Here is a 7,313-nt window from a genome sequence, read left to right as displayed (position 1 = left end):
CCTCTGATTTTTATATTTAAAAATACAATAAAGACTAATAATAATTATAAAGAATGGTAATGATAATTTATATTAAATGAGTTAATTGTAATTGATTTTTTTATTTTTGTTAAGTCATTTATCATCATTTAATGGAGATACAAAACTTAAAAATTACCCTAATATAATTTTGTTTCGGTTAATTCAATTATTTTCATTCAAAAATTGCAACTCTAAATAACATAATTCATCCATTAAAATAGTATAAAATATAAATCAATAAACATAAATTGCTACAAATAATAATCCATTAGAAGGGGATTAATTAAAAACTTAAAACTTCGTCAAAGCTCCACTGATATTTGTAAGACCCACACTTGGTTGCACTGCCATGAACAGCAACCCTTACTTTTTCACATTCGTTGAAATGGGATGGACACGTTATTTCAGCAGATGAGGAATATTTCTTCCTTCAGCATCATAGAATTGTCCTTATTTTTAATGTATTTATCTTATCATATATTTTTTAAACACATATTAACTATTTTTTTATTATAATGAATTATTTTTATCTGTCTTTTGTATATTTAGAGCAACTCCAATGCTAAGAAATAAAGTTCCTCTTCTAACATACGGGGACTCAATTACCATTGGAGTGAAAAATGAAGGAAGGCTCTTCATGTGTATCAAGGTTGAGAATCCCTCTGAATAAAAACTTGCAACAACCAATAAAATCATACAATGTGGTAAGTTAATAAAAAAATAAATTTATAAATTTAAATAATATTATTATAAAAAATAATAATTATATTAATTTTAATTACTTTAATTAATTAATTAAGTGAGACCACAATAGAAATTAAAGTTAGTTTTTTCTAATGAAAAAGAGAGAGATTTTTTTGAGTTTCTATTTATTGTTTATGATGCAAAAGCTGATGTGGAGTTACTTTTTATGCTGGAGATGATCTTACTCTCTCTTTGATTGAAATTACATTTATATCATTTATCAACAATTATGAAGAAGGCATTAAATTCATCGTTCTTGTTGAAAGACAATGGGGGAGACAAATAGATCAAGGAAAGCATGGTTAGAGATATATGATATGCCTTTGCATGCATAAAATGAGGATAACTTCCTTAAAGTGGCGTCTGTGTGGGGGGAGCCATTGGTCGGGGTGAAAAAATCGGTTGTTTCAGGAGGAATTTAATATGGAAAAATTTATGGTGGTAATTAACAAACTGGATGACTAAAATCCATGCTATTGTGACTTCAGACGTTGACGGTGACAAGTTTGACATATGCGTGAACCAAATTCTCCGGTGTCGATGTATGATATGATGGTCTGAAGAAGAAGCTTGGAGGTAGCTTGACAATGGAGAATAAAGTTCCGGCGGGTAATGAAGAGGCGGTTAAATCCCAAGTGCAAAAGGATGGTGGGGGTGAAGAACATGACCACGTGGGAATCGTAAATGTGGGGCCTAGGAACAATAATGAGGGTGGGGGAGAACATTTTGATTTTTGACTATGGATTAATGACTTATCGGGAGTTGGATAGATATGACTTGGATATACAAATTACAAAATGTAGAAAGCACATTCCCATTACAAAATTGAAATTCCACAAATGTTTAGTCAATGATATGTATATTGAGGAGATTATTCGGGAAACTCGAATGGGCCTTCAAAATAGCCCAAAGAAGCATGATAGTCAATCGAATGAGAACGGATACAGAAGAGGGGCCGAACAAGTGGAAGACAATATAACCCTCATTGATCCATCAATTCCTCCAGGATTCGAAGAGCATATAACAAAAATAAAGACCCAGAGGGAAGTAAAAACTCTGGTAGCCAGGAAGACAGATCCCATGTCACTTGTTGCTCTGGTAAGTATACTTAAATTTGATATTGCCATTTGTTTTAACACTAAACTTAAGGTTCTATTTTCCCTTATCTGTATTGTAGCTTGAGTTGGAGGATCCAAAGGAAACACCAGAGAGGAGATGGCTACAAATTTTACATATGCCATGTATGATACCCCTCAAGAAGTACCTAAGTGTGCTAGGCACATGGTATGCATATTTGACCTTGCTCAGGTTTATCCTTAAAAGTGACCTTTGATTTTATTCTAATGGATATTTTGTTTCAGGCAGCCGTTGAGATAAGTTGTGAGCCTAGCATTGGGAAGCATGTTCGCACTCACTCTCTTGATCATGCGGCGGTGTCTACTGTCCTACTGCTGATGGAAATACAACAATAGATTCTTTCCATCAGTTTGCTGGTGTGAAGTGGTTGCGCGAGAAGCCATTGTCTAAGTTTGAGGATGCTCAATGGCTCCTTATACAGAAGGCAGAGGAGGAGAAACTTCTCCAAGTTACTATTAAGCTTCCTGAAGAGTATCTTAATAAGTTAATAGACCAATTTAATGAGTATTATATTAGTGATAGTGTTAGCAGATTTGCTCAGCTGTGGAACGAACAGAGGAAGCTGATATTGAATGATGCAATTTTTCGGTTTCTCTTACCATCTATGGAAAAGGAGGCAAGAGGTGTTTTGTCAAGCAAGGCAAAGAATTGGTTACTTATGGAGTATGGGGAGGCATTGTGGAATAAGGTTTCTGTGGGACCTTATCAGCAGAAGGAAAATGATCTTAGCTCTGATGAAGAGGCTGCTCCTAGGGTTATCGCATGTTGTTGGGGACCTGGCAAACCACAAACAACTTCTGTTATGTTGGATTCTTCAGGAGAAGTGCTAGATGTGCTTTACACTGAAGAATGACCAGGAACGTGTGCTTAAGTTTATGACAGATCACCAACCACATGTTGTTTTGGGAGCTGTAAATTTGTCTTGCACTCGTCTAAAGGAAGATATAAATGAGGTTGGCATCTTGGTTTTCTTGTTACGCAATAATTTTTACCTCTCCTTATATTATGATGCTTCACCTGTTCCTGCAACTCGATTCTCCTAAGCAACATATGCAGTTTGTGGATGCTTATCTTCTAAAGTATTCATGCTAGGCTGGGCTTGCACTAGTTACTAGTCCCATTACTTGACCTTGAGTAGGAAATAGTTGTTGCTGTCTTGTACTATTGTTTGTATATAAAGAAATCAAGTATGTTTTGACGTCATAATTATAACCATTGTGACCCTATAATACTTCTGCATTGAAGCATGGACTGAATTCTTTTGTAGTTAGAGCTTGGGTAAAACCATTTGATAAGTAAATTTGGTTTACAGTTGCCTTTCTCTGATGTTTATTGGTTCTTTTACTCTATAATATGATATTTTTGTCCAAGTCATGTATTATCCATTCATTGTTTTATTTTATTTGTATATGGCAGTTCCTTTTGAATTGTGTGGAACTTCATTCCATGTAGCTGACCTTGTCGATGAGGGATTTATTATTTTATTGTAGGTCTCATGTGGTATACTTTATTTCTATTAGGTCATTTTTAAGATGGTGGAGGAAAACCCTCGAGATGTTGGGCATGAAATGGATCATGGATGGGCTCAGCATTGTGTATGGGGATGAATCTCTTCCCCGTCTTTATGAAAATCAACGAATTTCCTCCAACCAACTTCCTTCCCAACTAGGTAAGTACTACTGCTTTGATTGGGCTCAGATCCTTCCCCATTGGTGAGAGCTGGTGCAATTTTTACTCGGAAAGACTTCCTGACAGAACATAAACTTGGTAAAAAGGTGTTTGTCAATGCAGTTGGTTTTTTTGCGTGTACGACGAAGTGGGTTGGCTGCTAGCAGCAGTCAGTTTATTGATTTGCTGGATGATACAAGAATCCATCCAGAATCATATAGTCTTGCTATAGAGTTGGCTAAAGATGTCTATGAGGAGGATGGAACAGCTGATACAAACAATGATGATGATGCTGAGATGGCCATTGAGCATGTGAGAGACCGGCCTAGCTATTTGAAAAACCTAGACGTCGAGGAATATGCTGCTGGAAAGAAACGCCTGAACAAGATAGAAACTCTCTGACATAAAAAGAGAACTGATTCAAGGTTTCCAGGAATGGCGTAAGCAATATGAAGAACCAAGCCCGGATGAGGAGTTCTATATATAATTTCAGGTGAGACTGAGGAGACTCTGGCGGAAGGTAAAATTGTCCAAGCCACTGTTCGCAGAGTGCAAGCCCAGAAAGCAATATGTGGGCTTGAATCTGAAATGAGTGGAATCCTTATGAAACAAGACTACTGATGACTGGAGAGACGTAGTTGAACTTTCTGATAGGTTACTTGAGGGTGACATACTCACGTGTAAAATCAAGTCAATTCAAAAGAATAGGTATCAAGTCTTCCTTGTTTGTATAGAGAGTGAAATGAGAAGCAACCGGTTTCAAAACAACCGTGATCTTGATCCTTACTACCACGAAGACAGAAGCTCTCTGCAGAGTGATCAAGACAAAGGTCAGAAAGAAAAGGAGCTTGCAAAGAAGCATTTCAAGCCAAGGCTGATTGTCCATCCACGCTTTCAAAACATAACTGCTGATGAAGCAATGTAGGTTTGTTTGAGTAATTTTATATCATGATGTGTGTTCTATTGACCTTTTATTTCAATGGTATGATTTTCTTGTATTGCAAAATTAGCCTCTAGTCCTCTATTTATGCACATCTCAACAGTCTTAGACTTCAGAACTGAATGCTTGACAAAGACTAGAGAAAAACTACTAAATTATGTTGTTGATTTTAACATGTAGCAGACTCAATTAATACATTTACTCTATCTAGTTGGATAATAAGCACAGAATTCTGAATGGCTTTATATTTTTGTCTTCTATATCTGTTGTTATTATTTAAGACACCCAAGCAAGTAGCAATACCTGTGGGTTTCACTCATTTTGGGGGACAAATGAGCTTTGATAGATGGTCTGCTGGATGCTTTGGTGGGGATTCTCACATTTTTAAAATGTTGTTTTTGTTTATTTTGGATTTTCTTTTTTACAATTTTTGATTGGGAGGTTCAAATGATGGTTGCAACTTACTGTTTGATCAATCCCTCGGAGGCAGAAATGTGATTGTTGCCAACTTGGTCTAGCTTCCTTTTTGCTTATGTGAATCTAATCTTTCAGTTGGTATCTTATTATCTGTAACTAGTCATGGGACTAATATTATCCTTCATAAGCTTTAAATGATGCTTTGTATTGTTACTGATACTCTGCTGCTTTTCCTTCTCAATTCAGAAGGGCAGGATGAATATGAAAATGATGGATTTATAGTGGATGATGTTGAAGATGAAGATGAGCAAGATGAAGAAGAGAGGCCAGAAAGTGATGATGAGCGGCAGAAGAAGAAAAAGCCGAAGAAAAAGTAAGTTATTTATTTTGTGTATACCCCTCTTCAGAAAAAAAAAGAAATTTGTTTGAAAATAACTGTACTCTCTTTTGTATTTCTTGCTTGAAATTTTAATAAATATGTGATGTTATTCTTTTAAATTTTGATGAATTATTCCAACTGTTCAGGGTGGAGTATGTCCTTGATGAGGATGATTATGACTTGCATATATTTTCAATTATTGGCTTATAGTTGATAGAAAAATGATTGGGAATCTTAAACCATCTTTATTTTCCTCCTAATTTCTAAATAAAAATAAACAACTTTAAACTTTTTGGATTTTTATACCTTTTATGTTTTCAAAAATAAAAATATAATTATTTTTTACTTGAAAATTAGGAGAAAGATTTAAGAATCCCAATCATTAACTCTACTTGATAATATACAAGTCAACAATAATTTTCAATTTTCCATCAGGAGAGCAAAAAGTTCAAACGGCTGAAAATGGGTCAGAGGGATACCGAGGAGGAGCCCTCTGGATTATCTGGTGAGGAGTTTGATGGGAGTGGTAAAGTTGGGTGAACTGCTGAGGAGAAGCGTAAACGCAGTTTATTTGGTGATGACGAAGGTACTTCCTAATTCCACAGGTTTGTAGTTTGGTTTCTAATTGAGAATGCCCTCTTTTGGAAGATGGGTATTTTGAATGTTTACCAAATAGTTTTCTATTTCATGATACTGTTTGGTAAAATAAGGCGGAAACTTGCTCCCAATAAGCAGGAAGATACACGAGAATAGTGTTTGGTCTAGTTGGTTGGAAAATCTAAATAAAATAGCCATAATAAACATTAGGAAGCATTTCAAGTGCACCGGGAATACGGTACACCAATTATTTTAACCGTTGATCTGAATTATAAAAAAAATATATAATATATATTAATTGAAATCAACGGTTAAAACAACTGGTGCACCGGTACTCCCTAGTGCACTTGAAATGTTTCCTAAACATTATATCAAAGAGCTAAAGTTTATAAGTTGAAATCCTAAATTAATGGAAGACTAGAATGTTCTTTTTTAATTTTTGGGAGCATATGCCAACTCTGAGAAATATCTCATGAGAGTTCTCAAGAAGGGTGCCTGGCTTTTAAAAGATCAGATTAATATGAGTGAAAAGGCTTATGGGCTACTATAGAATAACAAACTTTAAGCATAACTGACTCCTCTATAGAACATTTTCATTAAATGTTATAATAAAGTTGTTATCTAAAATGGTTTTGTACAATCTATTTTGCATATACCCTAATGCTGTTCACTTACTATTGGTGCTGTTGGAAAATACACTGATGTAGTTGGTTGTTTGTCCCTTGGCACGAAGTCCGCAATTTTATTGAGGCGGTGAGCTTCTCCTTAACGAGTTTCTCAATAGAATACCTTCCCCGTTTATGAAGAACTAAGAAAATGAACCAACGATCCTTTATGTCTACATAAATATACAAATTCAACCCATATTAACAGAATTCAGTCTAGTCCACCTTGAATCTTCTCGTAGGTCCGTATCTCACGTAGGCCCAGTATCTCATATAGGAGACTATCTCAGGGACGGATCCAGAAATATTATTCTGGAAGGTCAATAACATATATAATATTAAAAAATTATACAAAAAATTATATAATGTAAAATGTATTTCAAAATTATATCGATAGAGAATATATTTTAAAGTACAAAAATATGTATGTATTTTTTATTAACGAAGTGGTCGATTCTTCCTATCATAAAATTTATCGATAATAGAATCTGTGTCAAATTTTTCTGCAATTTTCTTTTCAATATAATTAAAAGACAATTAGCAAGAAATTAATCTTTCATTTTGTTTATGAGTTATTTTTCATAATATTCATCGCTGAAAAAGATCTCTCAGTTGTAATAGTTGAAACAGAGATAATTAATACCAAATGAATCAAGAAAAACGGTCAAAAAAAGAAAAAAATTCATTTTATGAGATTTAAAAAATTTATTTAATTAAAAATATTAGTAATAATATCTTTTTCATA

At 34.4% G+C, this 7,313-nt stretch overlaps 1 pseudogene; it reads left to right on the top strand.

The window, feature by feature from the left end:
- LOC107647112 lies at positions 1,353–6,339 on the top strand (annotated as a pseudogene).

Source organism: Arachis ipaensis, chromosome B06 (genome assembly GCF_000816755.2).
Source record: "Arachis ipaensis cultivar K30076 chromosome B06, Araip1.1, whole genome shotgun sequence".
NCBI classification, from domain to species: Eukaryota; Viridiplantae; Streptophyta; class Magnoliopsida; order Fabales; family Fabaceae; genus Arachis; species Arachis ipaensis.
Note: the sequence above shows the minus strand (reverse complement) of the source record. Positions and strands in the feature narration are given on the sequence as shown.